General features: G+C 44.5%; 1 protein-coding gene across 1 annotated transcript in view; it reads right to left on the bottom strand.

The window, feature by feature from the left end:
* The window catches only part of DGKG (diacylglycerol kinase gamma), a 174019-nt gene extending 148609 nt beyond the window's left edge, over positions 1–25410 (bottom strand). The window contains exon 1 of the mRNA XM_054982781.1: positions 25253–25410. The gene's annotated coding sequence lies outside the window, so the exon portion shown is untranslated. The remainder of the gene's footprint in view (positions 1–25252) is intronic.
* Between the last annotated feature and the right edge of the window lie 528 nt (positions 25411–25938).

Raw genomic sequence — 25938 nt, 5'->3', positions numbered from 1 at the left:
GGACTGCACTTCAAAAATAGCAAACAGATGAATTTGACCTAATTGTTCTGTACTGCTACCAGAAGCAGAGGAACAAAGCATCTTTCCTGGCGAGATGCTGCCAGTGCCAGGAAAAGACAAAATTAATTTGATATAATGTTTATTTAGAAGTAAGTCCAACTAAATTCAATGGGATTTACTTCCCACTACAGCCTAAAGTGGTATTATATGTACTTTAAATTCAGTCGTGCACATTCTATAGTTACCAGTCATAATTGTGGCCCAGATCATTTGATATGCTCCCTGATCTTGCCTGTACATCCATTAGGAGAGCAAGACTGCATCTTCTCACTCTGCTCCTCACTACACTTAGGTGTGCTTACCCACCTCCAATCCCTGTCCCCATCAATTGATATGCTCCCTGATCTTGCCTGTACATCCATTAGGAGAGCAAGACTGCATCTTCTCACTCTGCTCCTCTCTACACTTAGGTGTGCTTACCCACCTCCAATCCCTGTCCCCATCAATAACATGGGTACATAAAACTGAAACAGGGTGTACAACATACGTAGCCACAATAGCATGGTGGATTCTCAGATTGTAAAGTAGGATATGCTGTTCTGACCTGCACATGATGAACTTTGTGTGCATCTGTTCACTTGAAATGCCCACCAGGGACACCAAGAGCCATCACATGCCTTGGACAAAGATGCCTTCTAAGCCCCTCGCCCCACTCTGCACCACCCAGAAGAAAGCCAAAATATCACATGAAGACAAATCACCTGATTTGCTGCTAGCATAAACAAGCCAATATTTGTTTCTCTCTCTGTACATCATACATTCTCGCCCATTTCATTCCTCAAATATATATCCCACCCACCCTCCAAGGGGCTTGGGGTAGTGTATATCATCCACCTCTCATTTTATCTTCACAATAATATATAATAATGGAATAGCTAGGTTAGAGACTGACTGAAGGTCATCCACTGAGTTATTATTTCTTTATTTGCTTCATTTATACCTTGCCTTTCTCCCCAGTGGGGATCCAGAAGCTTACATTGTCTCCTCTCTTCCATAATATCCTCATAACAACCCTATGAAGTAGGTTAGGCTAAACATGTTACTGGCCCAAGGTCACCTACCAAGCTTCCATAGTAGAGTGGGGATTTGAACCTTGGTCTCCCAACCCTAGTCCAACACTAACCACTACACTATGCTGTTCCACAACTGAATAAGGATTTGAACTCAAGCCTTCCCAGGCCTATGCCACTGCTCTCACCACTACACCATTCTACGTACCTACCATCAGCTTCTCCTGTTGAAAAGGCTCCTTGCAGAAGTTCTCCTTTTAAATACTAGATGAAACTGAAGGAAGTACAAAAGGATTGTAGCTAAATGTTGGTGGCTGTTGCTTAGCTTCACCAACCTAAACAAACACTGTTTACTTTATAGTGTGACTGGATGGAAGTGTCCCCATTCTCAAACAAACAGGAGGGGGAAAAAGAGAAACATGCAAAAAATCAACTGCGATGCAAAGTGGGGTTTCAGATGCCACTGTTGTTCTATCACCATTTGTGGTTTGTGCCACTGGCAATCAGCCTCTGGATCTTAGGGGCAGTTTATAGCCTGAGTACATCAATTGTAGGCAAATGTGGAATGAAATTCCAAAATTGGAATCTTGTGGAGGAGATGACCACCAAATGCTTATCATGCAGCCTAATCCAGTGTAGGATAACTTTCCCAGTCATAACTAATGGGTATACGAGAAAGAATTAAAATGAATAGAAAATGGCTACAATCCTATGAGCACCTTCCTGGGAGTATAAGAACATAAGAAGAGCCCTGCTGGATCAGGCCAGTGGTCCTCTGAGTCCTGTCTCACACACTGACAAACCAGTTACTCTAGAGGGCCGACAACACAGCACAGAGGCCGAATGAGATCTTTCCCTGATGCTGTCCCCAGCACAGGTATTCAGAGGTTGACTGCCTCTGAATGTGGAGGTTTTGTTTAGTCACCATGGCCAGCAGCCACAGATAGACCTATCTGCCATGAATCTCCCCTCAATGAGCAAGCCTCATTGAATCAATGTGGCAATTACTTCTGAATAAACATGCGAAGAAATGCACTGCCAGTGTGCATGTTTCCAAAAGTACAATGATTAAACTGAGCCTGAGTTTGAGAGGAGGGTGAGACAAAGGTGAGGCAGGAAAAAGAGGGACCTGGTGGTAAGACAAAATGACAGCAGCATCAATGAGGGTTACTCCCAGGTTACTGGTCATTGTGTATGCACTTGTGCAAGCTTCAATTATAAACTTTCCAGCTCTATTGTTTCCCTCAAATGCTGTCCTTTTCTGACTATTGCCAAGGTTACTTGGCAGAAAGGAGGATTTTTTACTTTGTGTAATGTTGCAAGATTTTGGATCCCATAATTACTAGGCTGCCAGTTTCAAATGGGGGGAGGGATTCGGCAATCATTCAGGGCACAAATTATTGCAAGTTAAGCACTTTAGTGCCATTGATTTCAGAGGGAAAACAATGGACTAAATGATGTTTTAACTTTTTATTGCATTTCTTTGTATCTCACCCTATTAAAACTACGAGAATGGTTTCGATTGCTTTCTGCAATCCTCCTGCATGGTGAGAGTGCTGTGCTGACCCTAAGTTTTAATCCTCCAGCTAAGAGCCTTTAGAGCACAGCCTCTTTTCTTTCAGTGCCGTGTTGAAGGCATGAAGCATAATGTTTTTGACACAGACCAGAAACAGAAGCTCTGGTGCTCGGACTGTGCACTACTAGAAAGCATTTCCTCTTGATAAAGCCCGGGCTCTGCTGCCAGCATTCTTCTCAGGCACCTATGACGTAACACAGAAAGCAGCCTTTTGGGCATGGACACAGCAGATGAGAGAGCAACTAGTAGGAAATCCTCCAAGGCGACGCTATTTTGGAATTTTTTTTTTTATGGATTCATTTTCTCAACCTGGTCATGATTATGGAGGAGGATGGCCCCTACAAATTCAAGATTTTCCTCCTCCAAAGAAATGGTTGTGGGAGCCCAGAAGGCATCAAGTTGTTTTGTATTTCTGCTCCAGTTTATGGTAACAAGAAACCATAATAGCAGTTGCTGTATAATGGGATTGAATGTGCCATCAAGTCACTTCTAAGTTATGGCAACCCTATAAATTATAATAATAATAATAATATTTGATTTATATACCGCCCTTCAGGACAACATAACACCCACTCAGAGCGGTTTACAAAGTATGTTGTTATTATCCCCACAACAATCACCCTGGGAGGTGGGTGGAGCTGAGAGAGCTTTGGAAGAACTGTGACTGACCCAAGGTCACCCAGCTGGCTTCAAGGGGAGGAGTGGGGAATCAAACCCGGTTCTCCAGATTAGAGTCCCGCCGCTCTTAACCTCTATACCAAAATGGCTCTCCAAAGAATCTCCAAAGAATACATCACCAAATGACCTCAAAACATCCTATAATTAACAGCTTTGCTCTGATTTTGCAAACAGGAGGGTATGGCTTCCTTTATTGAGTCAATCCATCTCATTTTGCATCTTCCTCTTTTCCTACTACCTTCTACTTTCCCTAGCATTACTGTCTTTCCAGTGAGTCTTGTCGTCTCATGTGACCAAAGTATGGTAGCCTCAGGTTTGTTATTTTATAGCTTCTAGGGAGAATTCAGGCTTGATTTGATCTGGAACCCAGTTATTATTTCTCTTTTTCGTTGTCCATGGTATCTGTAATACTCTCCTCCAAATGAATAAATTTTCTTCACATCAGCTTTCTGCATTGTCCAACTTTCATATCCATACTGGGAAATACAAATTAAATTGAATGCTGAGAAGTGCAATTTGTTGTTTTGTGTTATGCTGGTCTAAAGACCGTAATAAATTCTGACTGATTGATTGAATTATCTTGGTGCCTAGCAATACATTCTTATCCTTAAGGATCTTTTCTAATTCCTTCATGGCTGCCCTTCCAAGCCTCAATCTCCTGATTTCTTGGTTGCAGTCTCCCTTTTGGTCAATGACTGAGCCAAGGAATATAAAATCTCTAACAATTTCCATTTCTTCATTATCAGCATTAAAATTGTGTAATTTCTAAGTATTATTTTTGTCGTGCTTTGGCACTTTCTCCCCTAATCTTCATCCATAGCCACTTTAAGTCTTCATTATTTTCTCTGTTTTGATAATATAGCTCAGTATTTTCTACAACCATCACTTTTATCTACCTAGTGTATTTTTATCATTTCTCCAAGGAGCTCAGTGCAGTATATACAGTTCTCCCTTACAATGCTCCTGTGAGGTAGGTGAGACTGAGAGGGTGGGACTGGCCTAGAGTCATCCAGTGAACTTTATAGCAATGTGGGAATTTGAACCTGTGTCTCCCAGGTCTTAATCCAACACCACACTGGCTATATTAAAGTTCCATATATCAGAAGCTTTGTCACAAGCAAAGGTGTTCATATATGCTGCCTCCTCTGCAAGACATTATGGGGTATTAATGCCATTAAAATTGGTGGGACCCTAATACCTGTTCACCATTTGTGCACCCAATACCTGTTCACCATCTAGTAATACTTGTTCTGCTATGATACCTGCACATGAATCAGGCCTTATGGCCAAGATCCTGAGATCCCTGTGGAGTGACTGGCCGTGACAACCTGTTCCTAAGCAACCTTCACAACTTCATTGTAGCTCCCCTTTATCATTATTACAATATGTTTTGTCCTTGTTAATTCATGGCCTTCAGCTATCTCTTCTGTGGGCTTCACAGGCTACCCAATCATACTATCCCAGATGGAGGCACCGTACTCATCTAAGGGCTTTGACAAGCTACAACAAATCAAGTTGTCAGTTTTTCACTCATCACCCTTGAATAAACAGATAGACAGATGATCCAAATGTTGGTTTAGCCTTTGCAGGTGCCATAGGATAAGTGGATTATCTTGCTTCCCTTTGTGGGGTTTGCCTCTAGCAACATTTCCATCAGACACAAACTTTTCTGTACAAACTCTGGATTCCTTCCATGTTCTTACCTTACTTTTTATTGTATGTATGTATTATACTGCTCCCAGTGTATTATGTTTAATTTGTAATCCACAATGACTGTGAGTGAAAAGGGGGTACTATAAATGAAATAAATAAACTATTCTCCATACCAGCTATACAATGTTCTTGCAATAAATCAAGGTGGACAGCTAGAGATGACGGGTTTACAACAGTGTCAAACAGACCTCCCCTACAGCATATGGGGAAAGGGTTAGCTCCTCTTGGCTCACCTAAAGACTCAAAGGCCTCTCCACCTATCCAGATCGTTATCTTGCACCATACCCTATCACTGAATGAAAGGCTTTTCTGCATGCTTGACTTATTCCTAATTTTCTTAGCAGTTGATCCCAAAACATTGAAATTAGATTGGGTAGGAGTCTTCTGCATGTCTGCTGTCCCTGTGCATTTTTATAGTAATGGAGTTGGTTTGTTTTCCATCTCATGTGCCTTAAATAATCAGAATTTGCAAACACAGGTGCTGTCGTCATTGGTAGCACTATCAGTGACATCGGAGCATCCGCTCTTTTTTATTTTTTGCACATGCTTATATTGCTATACTGCTATAACGCCTGATTTTTTAAAAAAAAGATTGAAAATGAACACTCTGCCAGTCTTTGCATGTGAAAGCCTAAAAGGAGAGCAGCTCCGTCACCCATATGTAAGAGCCCCCACAATGGTCCAAAATGGACAGTCCCACCCAGGCTGATGCAAAACGAACAGCCGGATGCCAGCACTGGAGAGGCAAACTGACCTCTGTTGGGATGGAGCCCCAAGCAGCAGCAACTACGTGCTTTTCAAACTAAACTGATTTTTCTGGCACCAGAAGTGGCCACCCCACTCCCCTAGGCCACTAGGACTTTTGAATTTTTTTAAAAAAACTCTTAATTTGTATTATATCAACCTGTCATTGTGATAATAGGTACAGCAGGGTCTCGGAATTCTCAGCTGCTTTTTTTTTTTTTGAAAAAGTAAGTCACTAGCCCTTACCTTTGTCGAAGGGTCACTATATTGATATGCAATTGATGAAAAATGAAATTTGAAATGGTGGGATGGGGGAAGGAAGTGTGGGGAGGAGTGGTTCAAGGATAACAAATGTCCAATTATTGAAAAATGGGTTGGAGGTAGGTGGGAATGGGTGGAACAACTAAAACTCAAAGAAACCAGTGCTTGGAAGGAAGCACACATTTAACTGGCAACTTCTCCTTTACTGTTTCTATGATTCATTCATACAACTTTTTTACCACATGGCCTTACACAGCTCCCTTCTCCCACTCCCCACTCCTACAGAATTGTTAGACAAATCATTAGATCAAAGGGAGGATTATTTAACGTTGATTTATCCCTTTGGATCCATCCACTCTGGTTAGAATCAAATACTAGCACACACTGTATGTTCTGGAGAGGTAAAAGCTATAGTCCAGTACTGGAAACAACCTCTCTGTGTCTATATTAAAGGCACAATCCCTATCTGGCAGCAGATGCCCCCTCTTCCCAGGTTTGTCTGCTGCTGAAGGGGACTCTGCTGTACCAGTGCAGATGAGGTCTGGAGTTCACTGGGAATCAGATCCCTTCTGGCAACCAGCAGAGAAGGCAGGAGAACTGCAGGGGATGTGGGCACACCTGCAGGAGATGTAATGACATTGCCAGCAATGCATTTATATCACTTCTGGAAGCCAAATACATGAGTGGTTCCAACCCAGTTGAACCACTCATGTATTTGGGCAAAAACTCTATGATTTTTACTCAAATAGTAGGGCTTCACCTGGTGGCACCAGTGCATTACTAGTGATGTGACAATTTTTCTGGCAAGGGCCTGCGTGTCTTGGTCCTTCCCATTTCTCTCCATTTCTTCCCTCTCTGGGCAGCTGAGTGGCATTGGGGGCCTCTGGCAGGGGGTCAGGGGCTGGCATACCTAATTCAGCTGATCTTCAGAGATCAGTTGCCCTAGAGGAAATGGCAGCTTTGGAGGGTACACTCTATGGCATCACATCACAGCTGAGCTCCCTCCCCCACCTCTGCACTCTCCAGGCTCCACCCCCAAATCTTCAGGAATTTCCCAACCCAGTTGGCAACCATAGCTGCATAGTCAATTATGATACCAGGCAACTCCACAACCCACTAATTGGCTGTGATTCCCTCCTCCCTGGTAGAAAAGCCACCTTCTTATGGGTGTGTGTGTGTCACATGGCCAGGGCCGGCATCTTCATTGAGGCAATCCCAGCAATCGCCTCCAGCGCTGAGGCACTGGAGGGAGCACCGGGGGTGGGGGCGCACACCGCGGAGCTGGCGGGGACATGCGCTACGGAGCTGGCAGTGTGCGGGCGGCTGACCGGGAGGGATGGGAAGCTGCCCGCATACTGCCCCGGCCACCTGCCATGCCTGGCCCGCAGCTACTGCAGCCTCCCAGCTCTCTCACGCTGCTGCCAACATGCGCCACCGGTCAGGAGCAGCAGCCATGGACCAGGTGCAGCAGGTGTCCAGGGTGGCACATGGAGCAATGGAGTGGGAGGGCTGGAAGGATGCACGTGCGCCTCCCCTGCCACCCGATGTGCCTGGCTGGGCTGGCAGCCTCTCAGCCCTCCAGCCCAGCCACCCGCCACCCTGCAGTTTGGGTGCGCGTGCGCGCATGCTCACAGGGGCAGGAACAGTCCTGAAGCTGCCCCCCCGGCCTCAGGCGCCAGGAACTCTGGCGCCGGCCCTGCACATGGCAACCATGTTAACTATACTGCACCAAGAAGCACTGCAGAGTCAGGAGTCATGTGGAAGGAAAGATACAGGGAAAAGCAGCCGAGCTACATGCCCCTCCACCAGATGCGAATGCGAATGCCCTTGCATGTGAACAAGAGCAACACGGAGAGTCGTCTCCCTGTGCAAGCAGCCAATATGTTCAGCAGCTCTTATGTCTGCTTTGAGAGCATATTGCTGAATGAATAAAGCAGGATATAAGACCTAAAATAAACGAATTCACTGCAGTCTCTGAAGATTCCTCCCCATTTTTCTGTATTTCCTTTCCCCTCTTGGTTTCTTTCACTCAGGAGACCTGCTGCAGGTTCATCTGCACACAAACTGCTCCTGCTTAATGTAAATGGATTAAATAGTTGATTTAGTTATCTCCATGGCCCCATGTGACTGTGCTGACTTGGATGTGCTGAGATGAATGGTTCTGTGCTTGCTTAAGCAGGTCATACCACTAAGGGCCAAGTTGCATGTTTTATGCAGCTGCAAATATTTAATCCCCCCCTCTTTAAACTGAACACAGTCTTCATTTCAGCATAGAAAAGGCAGAGCAGGCAGGGAATGTACAAAATGTTTGCTCTTCTGAGTGTTTTCTTCTCAATATCAAACTCCCTGGCTATTTTTTTTTCTCCACAGTAGAAACGATCTGTTTGTCCATCTCTATGTGTTAAAAAGCAGGTGGGAAAGTATGGTTTTGAATATTAAAGAGCACTGAGACCTTTTTTTGCAAAGGTGCTTTTTGCCGCTTTTGGCCCAATACCTCTTTGTGGTTTCTTCTGAATTCCAGACACTTAACTCCTTCAGATTTCAATGTGGTGTTTTCAAAATTTATCTTCCAATATTCTGCCTGCACTCCCCCCCCCATGCAGTTTGGAGATGGCTTTTTCAATCATGCAGAATTTTCCACACACACCCTCCTCTGTCCTCTGTTTCATCCTCCTCTTCCCGCTCTCTGCAGGCTACTTCTTGCTGATTGGTCTCTCCATCCTCCTCCCAACTCCTCCCTCCCCTTTCCCCCACATCTAGGGGATCCCAGGTCCCCTGGTGGGGGCAGGGGATCCCCCACTCCCACCCTCTGCCCTCCCACCCACCTAGCTGGTGGGGAGAAAGGCAGGGGAACAGGCTTCCCAGGTGCGCTCCTGGTACAGCGTGACGACATCACTCCCAGGAGTCAAGTCATCGCATCGCCCCAAGAGTGCTCCTGCACTTCACAGCGGACCAATTTGAGCTGCAAATGTTATAAAGTTTTCTTCATACACACACAAAAAAGTACATCATAACAATATAATGACAATTAATTTGTGTTGTTGTTACAGGGATCTCTTTTAGGTTTCTATGCTTTTTGGGTTAAAAGTTCTGTGTTCGGGGTGATTCTGTGCCAACACTGCATGAATGCCATGTTGAGTTTCTTCTCGTTTTCATTTCTCTCTTTCCCCCTCTACTGCTAACCACTTAGTGCCAAGTTCCTTTGGTCGTTGTAATGTCATAATGTCATAATGTAATAACACAACTGAGCATACACAAAATTTTTAGAAAGTGTTGTGGTGATATGATGGCACCAGTGATGCCAATGATGACATTCACACTTCACTACATAACCTTCTTCATTTCATGGTGGTGTGGACAAAAAAAGATGGCACCCACACCAGGATTAAAAACAGTGTGAGGAAAGGAAGGTGAAACACAGTACATGTGTAGAAGACTGGCCAGTTATCTTACAGGGAAATATCCCAGTGAGCTACTGCCCTACAGTGCACTGATATCCAGGAGCAAGCAGAGCCAAACTCCAGCAAATCTGCTAGTGCTTTCAGGAACCATTTGGCCCAGACTGCTCAGCAGCAATGATAATCACTTCCATCAGTTTATTACAAGAGTAAGCAATGGGTGAGCAAACATCCACTCTTGGTGCCACTGACCTGAGTGACACTTAGCAGAGCAGGGGCTTCTCAGCTTGGCTTGCTCCAGCCCATTTTAACTTCCCAGTCCACCTCTGAGCACACAGCTGAGTGTAATGTGTAGTTTGGCCTTAACATTGGCTGCTGTGATAGCTCTAAGGAGGGGCAAGGTGACTTCTAAACAGATGTGGTAGAAATATGATATAGCCTTTTCCTTATTGTCATTTTAGTACTTCATTTGGCCAGAATACAGGTCTTTTTGTAATCCCAGGTTTGCAGGAGCCACAGTTAACCTTTCAGTCTATCAGCTTTAGCTGATTTTGGCTGCTTCCACATGGAAGCTCTTTTCCTCTTTGGCTTCCAAACAGGAGAGCTTATTTATTTATTTATTCTGGAGCTTCCGCACAATGCTGTGCTGTAATTACCATGTTTCCAGGGTTTCCCTGTTTTCAGCATGATCTTTCTCAGATCTCCTTTTTAAAAACACAGTCCAGGCATATTTGAATGCCATCTGGAAGGAATGCTGCACATTTTCCTGCCTTGCAAAGGTTCTGCTCACATTGGCGCCATTTCCCCAAAGTCAGTGTTTCATAGGCACCATTTCCCTTTATTCCACCCCCCTACCATGCCAATAGAGGGCTTTTTGGATTTTTTAACAATAATTGCTATAGTGCTATAATAATCTATTCCAGCATCTATGTCAACTTCTAAAAGAATCACTGTACTTCTATAGTATATGCATGAAGAAAAGAAAAAAGGGAGGGTAGTAAGTTTCCATGATCAACTGTGATGATCATGCCCCCAAAGCTAATACAGAATTGCTGTGGAGCACATATCAAAGGAAGAAGGTATGGAACAGACTGAGGAAAATGTGCAGAAAACTCCCACGTGCTGAAGCTCTATCATCAACATGCGTTCCTCTGCATTCATGGTGATGAAAGCAACACGGAGACTCCTCACCAAGAGGAAGCAGCCTTTGGGTACTTCTATGTGAGTACTATATGCATTCCACATCCATCCCATTATGCTGTTAAGCAGACATCATTTCTAAACTCTGTTAATGTGACTCCTTCCCTTCTCTTTCTCCCTGTGACTCACAATGTACAGTGGAATTTGATGCGTCTACAGACGCATTAGAATGAGGTTGTGTTGCTCTATAGGCCAGCATAATAAGATTAATTTTCCAGTGCCCTGCCCCCTTGCTGTGTTTTCATGCTGGCTCAGAATAGGACTTGTATGTAAGAGTGGTTGCAATTTAAAATTATAACATTATGCAGTGACATCACTTCTGGAAGTGCTATCGCTGTGCCAGCTCTGGGCCGCATGCACGGCGCTTTCTACAGACCTGCTGCTGCCCCGTAAGTGACGACCCATGAACCAAATGAATTGGTTCATGAACCGGGCAATTTCATGCCCGTTCGAGGTTCATGGTTCGTGAAACGTGACAAACCACAAACTGCAACAAACCGCCATTTTCCCGGTTCATGCCCACCTCTAGCATCAACTCATGTTAGTAGCAAGAAACAACGTTCTGGTGGAGTAGCCATGTAACCAAACTAACAGGGCATCCTGTAGCACAGACCACCACCAAATGTGTGGAACAAACTTTCTTCAGTTAGAGCCCATGAATTCTCCAAGTTCTTTCCCAAACAGATAGTTTCTATGTATTGTCGAAGGCTTTCACGGCCGGAGAACGATGGTTGTTGGGGGTTTTCCGGGCTGTATTGCCGTGGTCTTGGCATTGTAGTTCCTGACGTTTTGCCAGCAGCTGTGGCTGGCATCTTCAGAGGTGTAGCACCAAAAGACAGAGATCTCTCAGTGTCACAGTGTGGAAAAGATGTAGGTCATTTGTATCTACTCAGGAGGGGTGGGGTTGAGCTGAACCAAGCAACCAAGGAAAAACAGTCACCTACAGGAAAAGTGTTTTTGCCATATATCAAAGGAATTACTGATCAGATGGGAAAGCTTATGAAAAAGCATAACCTTCAAGCAGTATTCAGACCCACCCGAAAAATACAACAGATGCTACGATCAGCAAAAGACAGCAGAGACCCCCTCACCTCTGCAGGAGTATACCGTATACCCTGCAGCTGTGGACAAGTTTACATCGGGACCACAAAGCGTAGCATCCAGACAAGAATAAAAGAACATGAAAGACACTGCAGACTTGGACAGCCTGAAAAATCAGCAGTGGCTGAACATAGCCTAACTCAAACAGGGCACAGTATCTTATTCCAGGACACCAAAATACTGGACAACACTTCCAACTACTTTGTCAGACTGCACAGGGAAGCCATTGAAATTCACAAGCATAAGCAAAACTTCAACAGGAAAGAAGAAACCTTAAGAATGAACAGAGCATGGGCTCCAGTTCTGAAAAACACCAGGCCAACAAAACACTCCACACCCGACAATAGCCCTGCAGAGAAGATTAGCACATCAAGCACCAATCCATATGCAAAAGAACCTCCTCAGGATTCAGTGAAGCCTCCCGCCATTAGCATTCCACACCCTGGGAAACTCTTACAGGATGACTCAGCTCAACCCCACCCCTCCTGAGTAGATACAAATGACCTACATCTTTTCCACACTGTGACACTGAGAGATCTCTGTCTTTTGGTGCTGCACCTGTGAAGATGCCAGCCACAGCTGCTGGCGAAACGTCAGGAACTACAATGCCAAGACCACGGCAATACAGCCCGGAAAACCCCCAACAACCATCAGATAGTTTCTACTTTACATATGAATGTCAGAGTCTTTGCTGTACCTGAACTGGATGTGGGAAATGATTTCCTCTCCCCTTTCTTTGTTGTTTTAGAGCCTTGAAAAGGACAGCTAATCATTCTTCTAAAAGAGTTGTGTTTATTTAGCTGAATATATATTTTACCATGGATCAGTGAAAGCCACAAATTGGCTTTCCAGCTCTTTTCAGGACTGCTCCCAGATACTCCCTTTCCACAGTAGCTTACTCAAATTGCAGAGGCACAATTGCATGGTATTTGTACCTTAATGAATCCACCAATAGACTACTGGATGAAAGTTATTATTGTGTTGTTTCATTTCACTATTTGAGAATTACTTTGGGTTTTAAGTAGACAATTGCCTAATTAACTTAGAGCTACAAGTTATCTATAAGATTCTTTCTTTCTTTCTTTCTTTCTTTCTTTCTTCTTTCTTTCTTTCTTAGGTACAAAGCCCAACATGTCCATGTAGTGAATATGGCATTATAGAGAAAAGGCCCACAGAAAACAACACCATACTGAACTTGTTTACAGGTAATGTTTTACTATCTTCATGGAAGCTTTTAAAAATTTCTAACAATGGAGACAAAATGTTGATCAGTGTAGCATGTAATCAATGTGTATTACCATTGATTAATGATGCAGTCCAAAGGAAAATACATTTAATTTCCCTGCCCCAAAATCAAACCATTCTGCTCAAAATCATTCTCATTACTCATGTCTAATCTGAATTATAGGATTAACTGTGCAGGGGGAGAGGATTGCCTGTTTGTTTGTTTTGTCAGTTAACTGTGCATAACAGCCAAACAGCAAAAGCCTGTTTGACATTTTATATTCTGCAGTTCACTGCTTTAGATGAATTAACCTAGTGTTAAGGGATTTTTAGAATAGCTACTAGTTATCTAGGTGAGGAACAGGCAGGAAATAGGCAACAAACTACCACTGTTCTATAGAACAATTTCCAGTGAATTCTTTTGACACTATTGTAGAATATATGTATGTCGTATGAGCGCACAGATTCTTTGTGCACTGCCAGTGACTGTGGAAGAAACTGAAAGAAGTATTAGCAAGCTAGCGCTCATCAAAAACTTCAGGTATTCTACAATGGGGCAAGAACTAGGGTTGCCAAGGGCCCCAGGAGCCAAAGTGGGGGTGCAGGGGGTGGGGCAGCTGGGTACTTCCATTCACACCATGAGAGGAGCTGCAGGGCACGCTGAAGCCCAATTTAGTAAAAATTGCCTCTAAACGGGTGATTTTTACTGTATTGGGTTTCAATGCAATCTACAGCTCCCCTGTTGCACTGAAAAATGATGTCAACCACCAGTTTGGAGGCAGTTTTTATTGAATTGGGTTCCTCCATCACCAGCATGATGGGAGAGCACAGGAGCGCATGCATGCGCTCCCCCCACATGCATTTCCCCCCTGCAGGCCATCTGAGTGGGGCTGGGGGTGGAAGAAGAAATTGATGGGAGCAGGGGGCTAGATCATGATTCTGCAATGAGAAAGGCCAGAAAAATAAAGCATTAAGTTAATTGGCCTAACCTTTTCAACCATGCTGGCCCATTAAAAACATTTTTTAAAACATTGACAAGATAATCCCTTTTTAGTGACCAAAGTTACAAAATAGTAAACTTGTAGGACTCTCTGGCTGAGTTTTATTATTAAACAAAAGCAAAAGTGGCATTTTTCAGAAATGGAGAATATGTAACAGTAATTTTGTAACAAAAACAATCTTTTGTTCATGGTTCATGGCATCATATGTATGAGATGAAAGATTATTTTGTTTATGAGTGTAGGGAGGAGGCATTTTACAAATGTGTACCGGGACAGTACCTTGATGACACTTTCATTTACTTTTTATACTGATAGCACAATACTGATCTATAAATCTTCCTGAACAATATATAAAGTGACATTAGAAAAAAGTTCCCTGTGATGTGAATGTGCTTTGATTCTTTTTTTTTTTAATGTACACCTGACTATAGAATGTCAGCAAATAAAACACGGACAGCCACATGGGCTTGAAACATAAATCTCTCATCATTATTGTCTCTCTCAAAGGGATCCAAGCAGAAGGTGAGAAGTAATACTTTAGCACTTTCTTACTGGTACTACTGGCTTTCTTCCACCCTTGCAGTGACACCTCTCTACTGGCTGGCTGCTCTGTTACTGCCTCCTCCTCTCAGGAGACAAAACACCCCACAGTTGCCTGCTTCCATCTCAGGCACATTCCTTGTAAGAATATCAGAAAGCCAGTACTCTTGGTTCTTCATAAATTCTTTGTATTCTACTGTTACATTGCTAAATTTCTCAGAAATGTGTAGATCAGAATGGAATAAGAACAGTACCTTGGGTTTATTTTTATGTCTCCAAAATGCATATCTGGTTTGTCTATTATAATGATGTCAAGAAATCTTTGCATTTCAGAGGCTGCATGTTCTTCATGTCGATGCTGTCATATTATAATTATAATGGTGGCCATTCTGAACAGCATGCACTGATTGTGAGCAACAGCGCTGAGCTCAATCAGTGTGTCTCTAAAGGCAAAGCTGCAAAGGAAGCTGAAATTTCATGACTGGTGTGTAATTTGGATTCCAAAAGCAGCCTTTATGGTGCCATTGGGATTGTTGAAGAAGTGAGGAGCACAGCTAATGCTACCCCATTTCTGTAATAGGAAATGCCCTTCAGAGGCCAAATTGTGCGTGTCTTTTCGCTACTGGGGCTCAAAACTGTTTTGAAGAAAGGGATATTCAACCCAGAAAGCAGCATAGGGAGGATTGTTCCTCCATCAGCTATCTTTTAAGGGTCAAATAATAACCTTTTGGAAAATTTCCAAAAGGCTTGTTCCCCTCTCCATTCCACACTTCCCTGAGGGCCCCCCATTTGTGTTATATCTATTAGCCAAGTGAGTAGCGTGAAGCCTATTTCCCCCCTAAGACTATCTAAAAATGTCACAGGTGTGCAGTTCATCAAAGATGTTTTCGTATGTGGAACGTAATCATTTTGCTTCAATACACGCAAAGCCTTTGTTGGCTACAGTGCAGTCAAACAACATATCTCTCTTCTATTTTCTGTTCTGTATTAACAATGATCATGCATTTTTACATAAAAAGCATAGCAGAGGCTCAAAAGTGAAGCTTTATATGAAACTCCAGGATATGCTAATAAATGTACAATTAAGAACTTTCAAATTGCTTTATTAAGTTTTAGCTAAATTTGCTTGATTAAAGATTAAGACAGTTTATTCACATTTTAGGTATCAATAGATCAATATAGCTAGCCAGTGTGGTGTAGTGGTAAAAGTGTTGGACTAAGATGTGGGAGACGCAGGTTCGATTCCCTGTTCTGCCATGGAAGCTTGTTGGGTGACCTTGGGCCAGTCATACTCTCTCAGCCTAACCTACTTTACAGGGTTGTTATGAGAATAAAATGGAGGAGAGGCAAATGGCATAATGCTTTGAGTACCCACTGGGGGGAAAGGTGGGGTATAAATGAAGTAAATAATTAAATCTCTAATTCTCAATATGTCTCCATTTGTATATTCTTAAATCTGGAGACTGGCATCATGAACAGACAAGGCAGACCTTTCTAGAGGTCTGGCCAAAGCACCAGGTTTGCACAAAAATCTGAAACCTAAAAAAAAAAAGGGGGGAAGGGTGTTAACTCTCCCAATAATAAAAGCAGAGCCTGTGCCTTTAAGAAATGAATGCCCTGTGCAGTGACCATGGGCAGGTTTGCTAGGTAACCACAACAGTATTGCCAGCCTTCAAGCCTTGGTTTCTGTCAGTAAAAGGCAGGGGGAGGGGGGAGGGCTCTTTGAGAGAAGACTCATTAGGGCCAGACCCAGTAGTGACCACTGAGCAACTTGATATCATACAACTTGCATGAGTCACCCAGGCCTGTCTGCTTGCTGCTGTTCAACAGCAGCCACCTCATGAAAACCAGTGTGGTGTGATGATCAGAGTTTCAAATGAGGATCTGGAAGAGTCAGATTTGAATCCCTACTGTGCCTTGGAAGCTTACTGGATGGCTTCAGGCCAATCACACACTCTCAGCCTAACCTATTTCACAGGGCTCTTGTGAGGATAAAATGGAGGAGAGGAGAATGAATGTTATGCCCCTTCTGTCTGGGGACTGCCTGCTGGCCCTCCATCATTCTGAAGCTGTGCCCTCCAGGGCCTCCCACTTACCTCTGATGTTTATGTCACCTAGTGTGCCCTTTGCCTGTGATGGAGAATGTTACCCTTCAGTAGCAGGGCCAATTCTCCCCAGTGTTTCTTCTCCACCTGGGTTGTGGAGCCTTCTTTTACCCCCAAGAGCTTGCATTGTTGCCAAGCAGGCCCCCTCCCCTGCTTTAAGGCCTGCCATGAACTGTGTTAAAGTTTCCTGCATTACTGTTTCACTACTGCTACACAAAGACTGCTTTGCACGTGTGTGCCCTGATACACGTGTCAGTTTCCTGCCTGCTGTTTAATTGTCTTGCTGCTGCAATAGACTGTGTAGTTCACTGACTCCATGTTTGGTTAACTGCACAAAGGACTCTTTTTCTGGGCAGCCCTGCCCTGACCTATATCTGGACTTCCCAGTGTGCGTTTGGACTTTATTACAAGTGTGCCCCGTGCCTGCATTGCCATCTGCCACGGACCGTGCCTGTTCCCTGCCTTGGACTGTGTTTTAAGTGCTGTTTCCCCTGCCTCCATGGAAGCCTGCCTCATATGGGCCCAAGCCGCTGCTAGCAGCCGGGCGCCTGCCGGGGAAACCTCCAGCGAGCCTGGCTAGGCGCTCCCTGGTCAGTTCCCGCCTGGAGCCTCCCGCAGGTCGGTCCCCGAGCTTGCCCTCGCTACCGGGCAGCCTGCTACCCAGCCCCAGCTATGCCCAGCCGGCATCCATGTTCTCAGGCACCCAGAAGACCCTGAGAGGAAGACTGCTTTGGGAAGCCATTTCGGTGAAGCGGGCACACCACGTCCGCAGCGAGAGCCCCTCGCCCCGCTCTGCATATCTTAGGAGCCGCCCCGGAGAAGAACTAAGTGCCGACCATCCCAAGCACTTAGAGAATGCATCTCAAAGAAACCTCCGCATTCCAGAGCTGATGACATCAGGACAAGCCTTGTCCGCTGGAACATCCTTTCAGCCCACTTGGATTTCCCCCACCCTCTTTTGTCCCCTCTTCCTGAGGTGTCACTTATCACAATCTGATTACCAAAGTGGCCCATCCAACCCATTAAGTAGCCCATTAGAGCCTTTGTTTTAAACTGTGAGAACCATCCAGTACAGCACTGGCCCCAGGGTACGTTTTGGGGTATTTAAGCTGGTCTCCCAGACCACTCGGTGCTTAGGCCATTCCTATCCAGACCCCCCCCTTTCTGTCCGTGGCTCAGGCCATTCCCTATCCAGACCTCCTTGCTGTCCGTCTGTGGTCCCAGTGCTGGCATTGGGCCACCCTCGCTGCTGTGTCTCTGCTTCGCTCCAGGATAAGTGACTATTCCCCCTATCATCGTTGGGAACCAGCTAATGCGAACGTCTCTGTATTTCATACCCTGTATTTCTTAGGTCTTGTGTGTTCTCTGTATGCTTGTGCAAGTTTAGGCTTACGCCACACTAAATACACGTGTTTGGAACCTATTTGTAGTCTGCCTCTTTTTCACTAGAGTGTCTGGGATCGGGACCTCCGTAGACATAGGTTAAGATCCGCGCTAATTTTAAGTTACAGACTGCTACAGCTAATTCCCCATTATAAATAAAGAGCAGTTCTGGTAACAGCATCAGCATCTGGGCCAATGGCAGCCACACACACCCTTCTCTGGATCATCCTTCCTTCCTACTGGCCAATCCTGGGCCTTTACTGGCCTGGCCTCGGCATGGCCCACCCTTTGACATTCCCCTGGGATAGTGTCTCTCCTCCATGTCTGCTTTGTCTGTCTGCTACAGGCCATATTCCTACCACTGTCCAGCTTGAATCCTGGGCACACCTGAGGCTTGTTGTGGGCCAGAGGGGAGGGATCTGAGAGACACTGGCCGTTTTCACATGCGCCCCAGGAGATCCCTCAAACTCCCAGCATGAAGCGTATCCCTAGCACGATCTCCCGGCACAATCCCCTTTAATGGCCCGACGACATCAGAAAAAGGGCCATTAAACGGGATCGTGCTGAGAAATTGCGCTAGGAAGATGCTTTTATGGCATGAGTTTTGCCCGATCTTCTGGGCGCCTGGCCGTGTAAAAACGCCCCCAATTTCAAATATCCTCTCTGCCATGAAAGTTTGTTGTGTGACTTTGGGCCAGTCATTCTCTTTCAGACTAATCTACCTCACAGGGTTATTGAGAAGGTTAAAATGGAGGAAAGGAAAATAATATAAACAGCTTTGGATCCCTGGTGGGGAACAAATGAAGTAAACAAATAAATAAAGCTTAAGACTGGGGAGCAGGTAAAAGAAAGGTTGGTTGGTGAGTGGGAAGGAGAGAAGGAAGCAGGGGAAGGAAGGAGGATACTGGGACTGCCAGGAGAGAGAGAGAGAGAAAATAGTGTAATGGGATATGGGAGGAAATGATATGATCTGTGCCCCCCCCCCCCCCCATGTTCTGTTGTATATTATAGACTGCAGCTCTCTTTGTTGATTAAGCCTCACTTGCTGTGAGGTAATGGATAGTGAATTTTGAAACAATAGAAAATCCAATATGAAAATCTGCATGAGCACAAACATATATTCCAGTACTCTTTTCAGTGCTATTATGTAGTCTACTACAGTGAAAATTTCCAGAAACAACACTACATTTGGTAACATTTGATGAGAGAGAACTGGTGACTTAATAGTTTCTTGTGCTTTAACTATGTAAGCAGACCAGAGTGGAAGCAAATAGAAACTCCCTTCTGCATGCAGAAAAGCCCTCATCAGATTGCTGGGAGCCCCTGTATACCAAGATGCGTCACCTCCAGACAACTCATAGCTGCCTCTTCAAAATTGCTTTTAGCTGTCTCTCTCTGTCCATCTCCCAAACTCTGAGGGGTTACAACTCAAAGGCTAGGGCAATCAAGGGACATTACAGTTCTTTTGTCAAGCCCCTGACTTCCAAGGTGGCATTTGGGAAAAACATCAGTGATAAGGCTCCTTCACAGTAACAAAGAGAATCCAACTCACAACATACTTGCACTTTGATAGCCTTACACTGATGTGCTCCTCTAAATATTAAATGTGGTTGTCCTGGCATATGAACAATAATTTTTCTATCTGTTTTATCTACCTGTTCTTATTTTGTTGGAGATGAAAACATTCCTCCATGAAAACCCTGAAACATAACTAGAAAGCTGTTGTATATGTTTTTATACGTACTGATTTTCTATATACTGTATTTCTATAATGTTGCCACTAAACAAAATGCACTATTTCCCAGTCATAATTATTTTAACGTGTATTATTGTAAATTCATGTGAATTTGGTCCCTGTTCAGATGAAGAAAAAAAAGGAGTACACAATCCTTTGCAAGGAACTGATCATTGTACTGTACCTGGTGGCAAGCTAACAGTGCAATCCTGAACAAAGTTACAGCCTTCTAAACTCACTGATTTCAGTGGACGTAGAAGGGTGTAACTCAGTTTAGGACTGCGCTGTAAAAGAGGGGAAATGTGGATTTATAAAATATAACAGATGGACCAAACTTCTTGATTCCATAAAAAGTTTTGATATGTAAAATCTGAAAAACAAAGATTTTTAATATACATGTCACACATTTTTGCATGATTTCCCCACAGCTACCCAGTCATTTTTAACCTCTTGTCCCAAATCAGGCAAAAAGTGTGAAAGCGATAACCTCAGACATTTAAACTGTTGGTGTGCAATAAGAAAAATCCTGTATCATGAGATGTGTTTTAACAACAAAACACTTTTGCAGGAAACCTTTTAACCCAAGGTCAAGAGGCTAGTTGGCTCAATCAGACCTGATACTGGGAGATCAGTAAATGAAGCTCCTTGAGGATTTTCTTCTCTTTTAAATACAAGGTGTGTATAGAATAAGTTTGGATTGTGTGATGCTCTCCCCTCTGGGTTGGCAGCGCCCCTGGGTTTGGGGTCAGCCACTGCCCCTTTAACTGCAGTCCCTGCCTTCTCAAGGTACTCCTGTCTCTTCCTCGTCTCTGCACACTTCTCATCTGCCTCCTTACTCTCTGCCTGCTTGTGGGGGGGGGCTCCCCTTTTATCCCTTCACCAATCCCAGCCTCCACCTCCTAGCCCCGCCCCTAACAACCTAGCTGTTGCCTGGGCCGCCTTAGGCAGTCACACCTGTGGCTGCTCTGCTGCTGGCTCTTCCAGGCTACTCCCCGCCCCTTCTAGCCTGCCTGTTGGTTTGCTGTGCTGCCAGGGCTGGATTGAGGGGAGACAGGGGGGGGTAGTCTGCTCCTGGCACCACCAAGGAAGGGGCGCTGGGAGCAGCTGCCAGCTGCAGAGGGCAGCAGAGCACCCCTTGTCTTGCAGGGCAGACAAAATGCAGCGCGGGGGGCTGTGAGGCCGCCTGTGGGGAGGCGAATGGCGGGGGCAGCTTCCTAGCTCCACACGCTGTCCCGCCGTTCCATCCTGCGTGATGACGTCACCAAAGTGATGTCATAACGCAGCACGGGGAGCGCGCGTGCTGCACGCACGCACAAGGTGGTCAGCCTAGGGTTGCCCTGGGTGCGGGCGACCCTAGATCTGGTGCTGTGTGCTGCAGCACCTCTCCTGCAAGCCTCTGGGTGGTAGTGTGGCCTAGTGTCTCCTTTACTGCCTTTGGCCTGCTGCTTGAGTTGGTGCTGGCTGGCTGCCTCTGCCCTCTGTCTCTTCTCCCCCTGGCTGGGCTGTCGTTCTTCCCCTGGGCTGAGGGAAAAGGCTGCCCTGGAGCCCTGACTGGGTAACTGGCACTCATTAGGACCCAGGAGGCGTCACCTAGCCTGCCTCCTGTTGTTGAGGCTTTGCCTGAGCTTCTTGCACCTAGGGCTTTGCCTGAACTTTCTGCACCTGGGGCTTCTTTGGCATTCTTGGCTTTTTTTGGTGTCTCTGACGTCTGTCCTCTCCTGGCTGGGTGAGTGTTATGGGTGGTAGGGCTGGACTGGGGGGCTGCAAGCCTAGTTTTTGGGGTGGGTGTCCCTGCTGCGTTCCCTAAATCCAGCCCCAGCACCGGACAGATTGGGATTAGGGTGAACATAGGGGTTGGGTTTAATTATCCTCGCCTTGACATTTTCCTGGCCAGAGACACTCCCGTGAAGCTACTGCTGTTTGCCCTGTTGGGGCAAACATACTGGTATGAAGTATCAAATAGTCCTGTAGGGTTGATTTGAGAGGGGAAAGTGGAATGGGGGGACAGCTCAACCCACCTACCACCCACTGTCAGGATGTGGCCCCAATCCATATAGTGCCAGGCAGACCTCCACGCCTGCCTTTTAGTAAATTAAGACAATTTTTGTTTGAGGTTGGCTTTATCATTTAACATATCAAAAGGCAAAAAGAAATAGACCATCCTTACAAGCTTTAGAGCATGTTCCTTCTATGGATGACGTGAGCTCCTCTGATGAAGTAACCTCAGATGAAAGCTTGTACTAGAATCTCCAAAGTGCTATTGCGCTCCTGCTTCTTTTAGCTTCCAGTGAATGGGCACCTCAAAGTTTGTGCCTCATCAAAGTCATATGGAACTTATGGTTGAGACTTGTTCCTGCAGCTCTATCACATGTGAGGCAATTTCATGATTAACAAGAAACAACTGAATTAGTTTATTCTTTGAAGTTACAGTGGCTGTTTTCACACAGCTTACCGGCCTCCTTGTGAAGTTAAATGGAGGAGGGGAAAACAATGTTGTAACTTGCTTTGTGTTCCCATTGGGGTGAAAAGCAGGGTATAAATATCTAAATATGTAAATATAGCCTAATAATTATTTCTGATATTTTAAATGTTTTCCCCTATTTTTCCCCTTTGATTCCCATGCTCTTTTAGTAGAAAAGAAGCCAAGAGTTTTGCTTGAAATCACAGCACTGAAAATAGACACTGTGTACATGGGGACTGAAAAGCAAATGTTCTTGGACCAGGAAAAAGGCAATTTGGTTCCATGTTTAGTTCTGAATGCTGGGTGTCCTGGTAAGTCAGACTCTCTCATTCTTGGCTCCTCATCTGTAAAATGGGAATGATATCTACCACAAGGTTGTTATGGAGGTGAATTTGATAATGACTTAATGGACTTTTTAACAATGTAAAATGCCACCAAAATTATATTAATAATTGTTATTAATATTCCACCCCATTAGTTCTTCATAAAACAGTATGGAACCAAATTATTTCAAGTATCCAACAACACAAAGTGCTTCACAAAGGAGCAGTCGGTAGGTGTTGTTTTATAATTTTTGGAACCTTGGGCTCCAAAATCGGAATTTTGAATACACATGAAGCTCCCTTAAATCAGAACGTTAGACTATCAAGGTCAGTATTGCCTCTTCTGACTGACATGACCTCCCCAAGGACTCAGGCAGAGGCCTTGACCATCACCTGCTCCCTGGTTCTTTTAACTGGAGATACCTGGGGTTGACCCTGCCAACTTCAGCATGCAAAGTGCTCTTCCACAAAGCCACAGACTCACCTCTAGTTTTAGTTTTAAACTTATCCCCTCCCCCAAGTTTCTAGTTCTTAAAACGAGGAACAGTCCAGTTAGCTACTTTCAAGTCTTATTGATTTTGGCAGAATTTATTTAAGGCATTGCTTAACTCCTATGTTAAAGAATGAGATTTAAAAGTGCTTAACTTTGATCATTTTTTTCCTGCTTGCTAAGTTAAGACCAAAGGGAGGGCAGCATGGGATAAAGGCTGATCTTGTCAGATCTAGGGGGCTAAGCAGGTTGACATATGCATGGGGGGACCACCGAGGAAGACTGTGTAGCGGAAGGCAATGGCAAACAATCTCTACTTCTCACTTGCCTTGAAAGCCCCTGGCTGGAGTTACCATAAGTCAGTTGTGAATGACAATTCATACATATGTAAGTTAAAGCCTATTAGGATACCCAAATCATATGTTCACTTTTTAAATCAGAAAACTTCAGAATTAGGGCCATTTTTATTCGTTTGGTTGAGTGCTGAATTTTATGTGTTCTTAAAAAAAATAACATATTACAATACTAAGAATAAAATTAGAGTCTTCCTACCTCTTCTGGATAGAAAAGGTATTATTTGGTTCTGTTAATTTTTAAAAAAGTAAAAATAAACCTCCACTTTGCCTTATGCCGATACTAACTTAAAAATAGTGTGGAGGGTCAAATATATCAGCCAGCTTGGAGATGGAACCATCAAGTTGCGCCACCATTCGTTTTGCATTTTGAAAGTACAGTTTACTGTTATCCAGCTGGATAAAAGCGTCCTTCTCATCTCCAAATCCAGCCTGAATTGTGTGCCCGACCTACAGCATACTGGAGAAAGACTATTCCAAGGTCTTTAACATGTGACTGTTCCATAATTCCAACCTCTAAAATATTAGTGTATGTTTGAGTCTCAGTTCCTTTGAAGTAGCTTTCCTCAGTGATTTGCATGTATTATTAAAACAGAAAGAGGTTTGTTCTTATACCTGGCTTAGCAAAATCTGTTGGTCTCTAAGTGTTAAATTGGGTCCATTGTATCAGAATTAGGCAATCAATGATACCAAATTATGTGTTGCCATAGAACTTCTGGTTCTAGGTCTAAGTTGAAATGTAGACCCATAATAGTGATAGCTTGTGGAATCAGAGCAGTTCAGAATACCAGTGAATATGGAGTGAATGGATCTCGGCATTGTCCATCACATGTCACAATTGTGGTATGTTTGCTTAACTTTTGAGCCCAACTCTCAATTCACCATACATTTACTGCAAAACTACAATTCAGCCTGGATCTATCACTTGTGTACTGATGACCATATAGGGTCATATAAATTGACCCTAAGACTGTATTTCTACCTGCAAACCTGTACTAGTTACACCTAATGCATCAAACCTATGAGTCCCTCCCCCCATTACAGTTCATTCATCCTATATCTATCTCAACTGCAGGAAGTAGTGGTAGTATAATAGCCACTTATGGTGATATCAGTTGGTAGAGGGCCATCACACTGTTCCTGGATAAACAGGTACACACTTAAACAGATTACTAGCTCCCTTGAGTCTAACTTGCAAAAGTCTACCTTGCAGATGTGGCTTTAATAAACAAAATGCAACAGGATTTCCAACTTGCTTGAAACTGTGTCACTCTTGCACTGCAGAACAACAGAAAACTTTAACCTCTGAAGTGAAGCTCTGGGATGTAGCAAGTTAGCAAAGACGGATCCCATTTTATAGATCATAGAAAAACCAATGAGAACAATGCATGGGAGGAAGCCCACAGCTACTATCTGCCTCACCCAGAAGAAGTCTTTAATCTCTGGAATGCAAGGTCCTGCAGTGGGCTCTCACGGTTCTTCTCCCCGCTCCCCCCCCCCCCATTCTCTCACAAGATCTGTCCAACCCAGTTAACAGGCACTAGTTTCCTTCCTGACAAGACTCAGATACTAAGCAGAGAGTGTGCATGTTATTGGTATCAAATGCCCAGTGTCTTCTTCAATTGCATTAGACCCAACAGGCTGTAAAAGAGCAATTAAATTAAAAAAGAATCTCCCAGCCGTCCTGCTGCAGTCTGCAAGCTAAACCCTTCTCTCAGTCCTACCGCAGATGAACTCTGCACATTAAGCCACCAGCCAGGGCTTCTCTGTTTGGCTGCAGCATGAGCTCCAATGAAACAAATATGCAGCAGCGATTTCAAGCTCAACAAGCACAGACACACAAAACACATGTGCAGCCACATGAACTGCAGTTTATCTTCAAGATTTCAGTCTTACCGTTCAAGTTGCCGGAGGCTTCCTTTTGGTTTCCCCCCACCTCTCTTTTCCTTCGATTTTTACTTGGGAAGGCAGCAACATAAACAGAGCAGATGGCTTTGAATAACCCAGCCTGCCATCTGTAGCCTTGGCCCTTATAATCCGGGAGGTGTAGCTGGCTGGCTCCTTGGGTGGCAGGAAATACAGGCTGCTGAAGGGGGCAAGGAGTACTTAGAAGGAGTCTCTTCTCCTCAAGGCTGCTGGCTGTGCTTTGTGGATGGAGCTTGTCTTTGCTGGCAGCTACTCTCTCTGTTGGTCTGAGAGCTTCCCCACTCAGCCTGACAGCTCCAGCAACTACAGTTAAGGTGGCTCTCAATCCCTAGCTGCAGAATTTTCTCCATGTAAAAACAATACAACAGGTTCACAACCAGCTGTACCTGGGTCTGTCAGGCAACACAGGGACTCTGTCTTCTCAGCATGAATGGAAGAGAAGCACCCGACTGCAGAGGATAAGCGGGGGAACCAGTCATCCCTTGGCTTCGTCTCTCTCTTTGCATGTTTGCTTCTTCATTTAGTGCCAAAATGCATTGCTTGATAAGGATGAGCAAGACTGAGCATATTTACGCTTGGCAAGAGTGCTAAGTCATCCATAAATCAGGCGTGGTATAGTGTTGTCCCCACCTCTGAGTGCTTCCCCCTTAAATTCA

The sequence above is a fragment of the Eublepharis macularius genome, chromosome 6, assembly GCF_028583425.1.
Source record: "Eublepharis macularius isolate TG4126 chromosome 6, MPM_Emac_v1.0, whole genome shotgun sequence".
In the NCBI taxonomy this organism is placed as follows: Eukaryota; Metazoa; Chordata; class Lepidosauria; order Squamata; family Eublepharidae; genus Eublepharis; species Eublepharis macularius.
The sequence above is the reverse complement of the archived record's forward strand: the minus strand, read 5'-3'. Positions and strand labels throughout refer to the sequence as shown.